Source organism: Theropithecus gelada, chromosome 19 (genome assembly GCF_003255815.1).
Source record: "Theropithecus gelada isolate Dixy chromosome 19, Tgel_1.0, whole genome shotgun sequence".
Taxonomy (NCBI): Eukaryota; Metazoa; Chordata; class Mammalia; order Primates; family Cercopithecidae; genus Theropithecus; species Theropithecus gelada.
The window spans coordinates 56,513,155-56,522,219 of record NC_037687.1 but is presented as its reverse complement, the minus strand read 5'-3'; the positions used below and the strand labels follow the sequence as shown (position 1 = coordinate 56,522,219).

General features: G+C 43.6%; 1 pseudogene; it reads right to left on the bottom strand.

Moving 5' to 3' along the window:
• Positions 1 to 913: 913 nt before the first annotated feature.
• Positions 914 to 3,047, bottom strand: LOC112612064 (annotated as a pseudogene).
• Between the last annotated feature and the right edge of the window lie 6,018 nt (positions 3,048 to 9,065).

The following is a 9,065-nucleotide window of genomic DNA, read 5'->3' as shown; positions in this document are numbered from 1 at the left end:
ACGCCAGCCCTCCAGATTGGGGCGGGTCAGACCTCCTCCTCACTGGTTGCCAGTTGAGGAAAGCAGCACTCTTGAGCATCCGCCTGTCTCCCCAGGTCCTGTTTAGAAACCCCATCTGTGCCTTTGGAGAGAGACTGCCCCGAGAACACAGGCCCAGCAACTGCCATCTACTACCCCCAGGGCCTAATCCCCTTCTACATGGGGTTCACTGCATGTGACTACATAGTGGGCTTGATTCCTGCCCACTAGTGCCTGCCAGATACCCCATGCCCACCTCATGAAGAGAATGAGGTCACATAGACACACCCAGGCCACCACGGTGAGGGGGTGACTGGGGCCCTACTTGCCCACCCTTCATTGCTGGTTCAAGGCCAGCTGTCTGACCACATTCATACCCTGAGGTGGGATGTTGGGGACATTGTCCACTGGGGTCATTAACCACTTTTAAAGTTCCAGAAACAGAGGGCCAGCTGGTCCCCCTGGAAGTTCGGTACATGGGATAAGCCAAGGTTTAACCTTCAGGAACAGGTTTCTCACCAATTAGCTGCCCAAGACCCAGGGCAGCCCCAAATTTGTGTGAAACCTTCCTTCCATGTCCATAGCCCATGTCGACCCCTCCAGGAGCCACTGGAATGCTTGTTCCTGGGCATGTGATAAGCCCAAGACAGCTGCAGCTCTGCAGAACCACTATGCCCATCTGGCAGCAGTACACAGAGAGGGTATAGAATAAAGTTGGAAGTGAAACCAGATACTATGTGAATGCTTTACTAGGTAAAATCACTTCCTATAAAAATGGTCTAAAATGCAAAAGGAGATGTGAAGACACAAAGAAAAAGTGCGTAGTGACACATGGCTATCAGGACACACTAAAGAATCCACACTGCTTCCCCCCTTTACCCAGAAAAGAAAGGTTCTAGGCCACCTCCTCCTCAGCACACTCCTCAAACTCCTTGGCCAAGGCATTCTGGCACTGCTGGTACTCAAACCAGATCATGTTGCTTTCGGCCTCAGTGAACTCCATCTCATCCATGCCCTCACCCGTGTACCAGTGCAGGAAATCCTTGTGCCTGAACATAGCTGTGAATTGATCTGAGACATGCTTGAAGAGTTCCTGGGTGGCCATGTTGTTGCTGCTGAAGGTGGCTGACATTTTTAGCCCCTGGGGTGGGATGTCACAGATGTCTGTTTTTACATTGTGGGGGAGCCAGTCAGTAAAGTAGCTGCTATTCTTGTGTTGAATATTGAACATTTGCTCTTCCACCTCCCTCATGGACATGCAACTTCTGAAAATGGCAGTCACCGTTAGGTAGCTGCCATGATGGGGGTCACAGGCAGCCATCATATTCTTAGCATCAAGCATCTGCTGGGTGGGTCAGGGCTCAGTACTGCTGGCTGCCCTGGCTGGTGAGTGAGGCAAAGCCAGGCATGAAGTGCAGCCAGGGAAACAGGACCATGTTCACAGGCAGATTCCACAGGTCAGCATTCAGTTGGCCTGGGAAGCTCAGGCACATGGTGGCCCCACTCATGGCAGCAGACATCAGGTGATTCAGGTCACCATAGGTGGGTGTGGGCAGCTTTAGATTTCTGGGGCACATGTTATAGAGAGCTTCATTATCAATGCAAAAGGTCTCATCTGCACTTTCTACAAGCTGGTGGACTGAGAGGGTGGCATTGTAGGGCTCCACCACGGCATCTGACACTTTGGGTGAAGACAGGACACTGGATGTGTTTATGATCCTATCTGGGTATTCTTCCTAGATCTTACTGATGAGAAGGGTACCCATCCCAGACCCAGTCCCCCCACCCAAGGAGTGAGTCAGCTGGAACCCTGCAGTCAGTCACGGCTCTCAGCCTCTTTCCTCACAACGTCCACTACCCACTCCATCAGCTCTGCGCCTTCTGTGTAGCACCCCTTGGCCCAGTTGTTCCTAGCTTCACACTGACCTGAAAGAAAGTACAGCCACTCAATGGCCAGGTATACACAATGCAAAAAGGGCCAAGTGTCACATGTAAGGTGAAAGTATCATTCACCCTGCAGGTGGAGCAAATAAAACCCCCTCCCCCAAAGTTACAGGACAGCAGCGTCACCTGTTAGAAATTCAGTCAGGAGCCAAACCTGAGACAGCCTAACATCAGACCATGCTGCAGGTGCCTCCTGGCTCATTACCAGGGAAGGCAGCAGCCATGGTCCCAGCTCAGCTCCCTGCAGGGAGATTACGTCAGCAGCTCCTCACCTTGAGGAAACAGCTGAGCCTTCCTCCCAAAGCCCATTTAGGAGAGGGAGATTTCGTGACTCAGGATAGAAGGGTGTTCAGGATCCTTGACTCCACAGTTCCCACAGCGATGACCTTGGGGCACTCCTTGACTTTGAGCTGCCCTAAGGAGCTGCACCCCAGTCTTCACCTGCAACTCACCGAAGATGGAGTTGTCCAGCCTGAAGATCCACCCGAAGGGCCCGGAGTACACAGAGTCCATGATGCCCGGCTCCAGATCCATGAGCACAGCGCGGGCTACCTACCTGCCACATGAGGGGGATGGGCGGGCATCAGCGAGGGGAGGGCCGCCATTCTTAGGAGGGCGGTTGGGGAATGACTGGGGTCTCACCGCTGGCCTCGTTGTAGTACACGTTGATGCGCTCCAGATGCAAGTTGCTGTCCCCGTGGTAGCTGTCAGTGGAGTCAATGGCATGTTCGTCAGAGATCACCTCCCAGAACTGCGAGACAAGAAGGGCCAGACAGGCCAGGGGTGAGCCAAGGAGGCCAAGGAGCTGTAGGCACCCTAGCCCCTCTCCCACCTCCACCCCTCCCGCAACCCCCAGACCGCTGTGTCCCTGGGGGTCCTCTCTGGCAGCCTCACCAGCCGCCCAGCTCCACCGTGTCACGGCAGGGAGCCCAGGGTCCCCAAAGCAGAGGCGCCAGCCCCGTCACTGCGAATATCTTCCCGGCCACCCAGCAGGCCTGCGCTGGGCCCTCAGAGCACCGGCCGCCAACCTTGGCGCCAAACTAGTTCCTGCACTGCTCCGTCTGCTTGAGTACGAGCTCCCTCATGACCAAAGCAGGACTAGGGCGGCAGGAAAAACGCCAGGAGGAGCAGACGCGCAACGACCTAGCCCGCGCTTCCCCAAAGCTTAACTAGCCCCGCGCCCACCTAGCCCAGCCTCGGATTGGGCTCCCAGAATAAGCAACAGCTTTACTTCCACACAGGGGTAACCCGCCTGTGAATCCCTTGTAGTTTATCGTCTATTGGAGAGTTCAGGTGGCCTTGCTCTGGTCCTTTCCACCTTGGGGAAAGCTGATCAGCTGGAAAACTTCCTCCCATGTCTTCAGTAAAACTAAATCCCTAGGTGAGCTGAAACTGAATTTTCCTCCCATGTGAAAGAGGCAGGCTTTTGTTTCCATATTCACAGAGGGCCTTTGCACCTGTCCTAGATTGGTGACATATTTTTGTAATTGATGAGTCCTTTCATCTCTTAGGAGATCTGTCGTTGTGAAAGGCCTTCCATGTGCTAACTCAACAGGACTTAATTATAAGTTTACCTTTGGAGCAGCTCAAACCCGCAGTAAGCTATGAGTGTTAGAGATAGGCCTCTGATTTAGCTAGAGTCTTCTTTAGAATATAATTAGCCCTTTCACCTTTCCAGAGGACTGCGGTCCCCATGCAGACTTAAGGTGATATTGGATTCCTAAAGCTAAGAATAGGTGTTGGGATACGCCTGATGTGAAAGATCGGTCATTGTAACTTTGCAAGCTCTTAGATGACCCATACTGAGGAATTATTTCTTCTGGTAAACACTTTTCAGATAGAATGGGGAATGCCTTGATCTAACCAGTGAAGGTATCACTAAGCATTAGCAAATATTTGAATCTCCTACAGAAAGGCATCTGAGTAAATTAGAGTTGCCAGTCCTCACCTGGATAAGTTCCCCAAGGTTGGACAAGTTTAACTGGAGAAGATAAAATTGCTGGGCTCTTTATTTCAGGCATAGAGCTCACAGGGCTGAGTCACCTGTTTTAGTGTCTTGAAAAGATTTATCCTCATAAACAAATGAGACATTAACTGAAACAAAGAATCCCTTCTAGGGCGAAAAGAATCATGAAAGTGCTTATTTTCCTATAATTGGTACTTGGCATTAGTAATTTATTACCATCAGTCAGCCAGCCAGAGGGGCCCTGGACTAAATTTCAATCCCTGGCCCATTTTTCTTCTTCCTCAGAGTATTCTGGCCCAGCTCTATGTATGCTGACCAGCATGCCCATGAGTTTAATTGGTCCTTTCAGTGAGGGGCCTTGGCTGCCACATCTGCGAGGGCATTTCCTTTTACACAATCAGCCTCTCTTTTGATGTCCTCTGCAATTAATTATTGCCACTTTTTTTGGCAGCCAAGCAGCATTCTAACAAGCTCAAAATCTGAGTGATGTTGTATGGAAAACCCCTTGGTAGTCAGGAGTCCCTACCCATTCCCAATTGCAGCATAAGCACGAAACACGTAAAAAGCATACTTGGAATCAGTGTAAATGTTAACTTTTCAATCCTTTCCAAACTACAGGGCTCTAGTAAGTTCAATTAACTCAGCTTTTTGAACTGAGGTAGAGGCGAGCTAGGCTTGTGCCTTGACTACCTTGTGCTGACTGATAACAGCATATCTAGCCCTCCTGTTTTCCTGATGCAAAAAACAACTTGCATCTGTTAACCATTCTTCCTTGGGATGGTCAAGGGGCTCATCTCTTACGTCTGGTCTGCTAGAATAAATTTTTTTCAAAACCTGTGACATGGGTTGGCTGTTTCTCCAGTCAAATCTTGTCTTGAATTGTAGCTCCCATAATTCCCATGTGTCAGGAGAGGGACATTTTCTGAAACATTACTTGTCTCTTTTTTTCATCTCTGATTTTATTGATTTGTATCTTGTCTGCTTTTTAGTTAGCTTGTCTAAATGTCAGTTGTTTGACTTTTCAAAAAATCAACTTTTTGTTTAATTTTTTGTATTGTTTTCTTTATTTCAACTTTATTTCTGCTCTAATCTTTATTATTCCTTTTCTTCTATTTTTGGGTTTGGTTTGGCCTTTCTTTCTAGTTAATTAAGATGTATTGTTATTTATTTAAAGATTTTCTGTTTTTATGTAGGCACTTACAGTTACAAATTTTTCTTTTATACTGGTACCTCTTTTACAGTATTCCATAGATTTTGCTGTGCTATGTTTCCATTATCATTTGTTTCAAGGAATTTTTCTATTTTCTTATTAACATTTTATTGAGATACTGATCAAGAGTGCATTGTTTAATGTTAACATGTTTCTACAGTTTTTGAAATTCCTTTCATTTATTGATTTCTAGTTTTATTGCATTGTGGTCAGAGAAAAATGCTTGATATTACTTTAATTTTTTGAATGTTCATAGACTTGTTTTGTTACCTAACATATGGTCTATGCTTGAGAATAACCCATGTGCTGAGGAGAAGAAAGTGTATTCTGTAGCTGTTGGATAAAATTTTCTGGAAATATTAGGTTCATTTGTTCTATAGTATAGTTTAAGTCTGATGTTTCTTTGTTGATTTTCTGTCTGGATGATCTATCCAATGACTAAAGTGGGGTGTTGAAGTGTCCAGCCATTATTGTATTGAGGTCTTTTTCTTTAGCTCTTATAATATTTGCTTCATTTATCTAGGTGCTTTACTGTTGGGTGCATATATATTTCTAATTATATCCTCTTGATGAATTGATATCTTTATTATTGTATAATGACTTTCTTCATCTCTTCCTACAGTCTTTTGTTGAAATCTATTATTGTCTGGTATAAGTATAGTTATTTCTGCTCTTTTTTTGGTTTCTGTTGGCATGGAATACATTTTCCAATCCTTTTATTTTCAGTCTAAATGTATCTTTATGGGCAGAGTATGTTTTTTGTGGGTCACAGACTATTGTCTTGTTTATCCATTCATCCACTATTTGTCTTTTGACTGGAGTATTTAGTTCATTTACATTCAATGTTATTATTGATAACTAAGCACTTACTCCTGCCATTTTGTTATTTGTTTTCTGATTAATTTTTGTCCTCTCTTCCTTCTTTCCTTTCTCTCTGTCCTCCTTTTAGTGAAGGTGATTTCTCTTGTAATATAATCTAATTTCTTGCTTTTTATTTTTTGTATATCTGTGGTACGCTTTTTGATAGGAAATTACCATGAGGCTTGAAAATAATATAACACATCATTTAAAACTGGACAATTTAACACTGATTGCATAAACAAAGAAATAAGCAAAACAACTAATAAAAACTCTACACTTTAACTTCATTGCCATTCTTTTTTTTTTTTTTTTTTTTTTTTTTTTTTTTTTTTTTTTTTTTTTTTGAGACAGAATCTCACTCTTTTGCCCAAGCTGGAGTGCAGTGGCACTATCTAGGCTCACTGCAAGCTCCGCCTCCTGGGTTCACGCCTTTCTCCTGCCTCAGCCTCCCAAGTAGCTGGGACTACAGGTGCCCACCACTGCACCCAGCTAATTTTTTTTTTTTTTTTTTTTTTTTTCAAATTGCTTTTACTTCCTCTTCAATCTTAGCATCACTTGGCCAGAGGCTCACAATTTTATTCTAAAAAACCCACGCTCTCTGCTTTACATCAGAAATCTGCTACTAGCACAAATAATATCTCCCAGTGGACCCCAACATTTTGCCACCTCTGGGCCAGGGTTCCTGGGATCTTGGTAATATATTATTACATGTAAATGCAGAAGAGTTTATCTAAATCCATGTATGACCACAACACTAGTCTGATGACAGAGCCCACATGTTTGAAAAGTAGGCCTACCTCAGAGGGCTAATTCCATGGTCAGAGCCCCTCACTCGTATATACACACCAACAATCCATAAGAACATTTACCATCCCATTAGAAGGTCATCTTCTTCCAATATTATCCAGATCATAATGAAGCTACAATTTAAGAATGATAGCACTTCAGTTGACTGTTTACCTCTTGCATAGCATTTTTAGTGTTATTCATAAAATTAGACCTTTGAAGTGTCTACAACTTTGCCAGTATCTAGAAAGGTGGCAAGTGAAAAATTGTCTTCTACATATACCTTTGTAATTTGAATGTCCTATGTTGCTGTTTGACCTGTGCAATGTCCTAATCTTCCAGAAATTAATCAAAATCTTTCTTGTTCAAAATCTTGCTCTAAGCAAGAATTCCACTAAACGAAGGGGACTCTAAAAGTTTTTACAGAGTTTAACACCATAGATGGGAAATACATGCTGAGTGCTCAACATGGGTTTGCAAAATGAATTAGTGAACACATGAATGAATGAATACAAATATATAGATAGATAGATAGATAAATGAATGGAAACAAAGGAAAAATAATCAGGCTATAACATAGAACTTTTAAGGTATCTATAAATTATATGTTAAGCTATTTTTCAGCATATGGTATAAGAAGGCACTATTGCAAGTAATTTATATGTTATCTCACTTAATCCTCACAAACTCCAAATGAACTAAATTCTAGCACTAGTTATGTAATTAAGAAAACTGAAGTTCTGAGAGTGATGTAGTTTGGATGCGTGTCCCCTCCAAACTTCACGTTGAAATGTGATCCCCAGTGTTGCAGGTGGGACCTAGTAGGAGATGTTTGGATCATGTGTCAGATCCCTCATGAATGGCTTGCTACCCTCCCCACGATTATGAGTTCATGTGTAATCTGACTGTTTAAAAGTGTTTGGGACCCCCCTCCTCACTCTCTCATTCCCTCTTTTACCATGTGACATACCTGCTTCCACTTTACCTTTCACCATGATTGTAAGCTTCCTGAGGCTTCACCAGAAGCAGATACTGGCACCATGCTACTTGTACAGCCTGCAGAATCATTAGCCAAATAAACCTATTTTCTTTATATATTACCCAGTCTCTGCTATTCCTTTATAGGAATCAAATTTTTTTAGTTGAATTATTATTATTATTATTATACTTTAAGTTCTAGGGTACATGTGCATAACGTGCAGGTTTGTTACATATGTATACTTGTGCCATGTTGCTGTGTTGCACCCATCAACTCGTCAGCAACCAACTACTCATCATTTACATCAGGTATAACTCCCAGTGCAATCCCTCCTCCCTCCCCCCTCCCCATAATAGGCCCCGGTGTGTGATGTCCCCCTTCCCGAGTCCAAGTGATCTCATTGTTTAGTTCCCACCTATGAGTGAGAACATGCGGTGTTTGGTTTTCTGTTCTTGTGATAGTTTGCTAAGAATGATGGTTTCAAGCTGCATCCATGTCCCTACAAAGGACACAAACTCATCCTTTTTTATGGCTGCATAGAATTCCATGGTGTATATGTGCCACATTTTCTTAATCCAGTCTGTCACTGATGGACATTTGGGTTGATTCCAAGTCTTTGCTATTGTGAATAGTGCTGCAATGAACATACGTGTGCATGTGTCTTTATAGCAGCATGATTTATAATCCTTTGGGTATATACCCAGTAATGGGATGGCTGGGTCATGTGGTACATCTAGTTCTAGATCCTTGAGGAATCGCCATACTGTTTTCCATAATGGTTGAACTAGTTTACAATCCCACCAACAGTGTAAAACTGTTCCTATTTCTCCACATCCTCTCCAGCACCTGTTGCTTCCTGACTTTTTAATGATTGCCATTCTAACTGGTGTGAGATGGTATCTCATTGTGGTTTTGATTTGCATTTCTCTGATGGCCAGTGATGATGAGCATTTTTTCATGTGTCTGTTGCCTGTATGAATGTCTTCTTTTGAGAAATGTCTGTTCATATCCTTTGCCCACTTTTTGATGAGGTTGTTTGTTTTTTTCTTGTAAATTTGTTTGAGTTCTTTGTAGATTCTAGATATTAGCCCTTTGTCAGATGAGTAGATTGCAAAAATTTTCTCCCATTCTGTAGGTTGCCTGTTCAGTCTGATGGTAGTTTCTTTTGCTGTGCAGAAGCTTTTCAGTTTAATGAGATCCCATTTGTCAATTTTGGCTTTTGCTGCCATTGCTTTTGGTGTTTTAGACATGAAGTCTTTGCCCATGCCTATGTCCTGAATGGTACTACCTAGGTTTTCCTC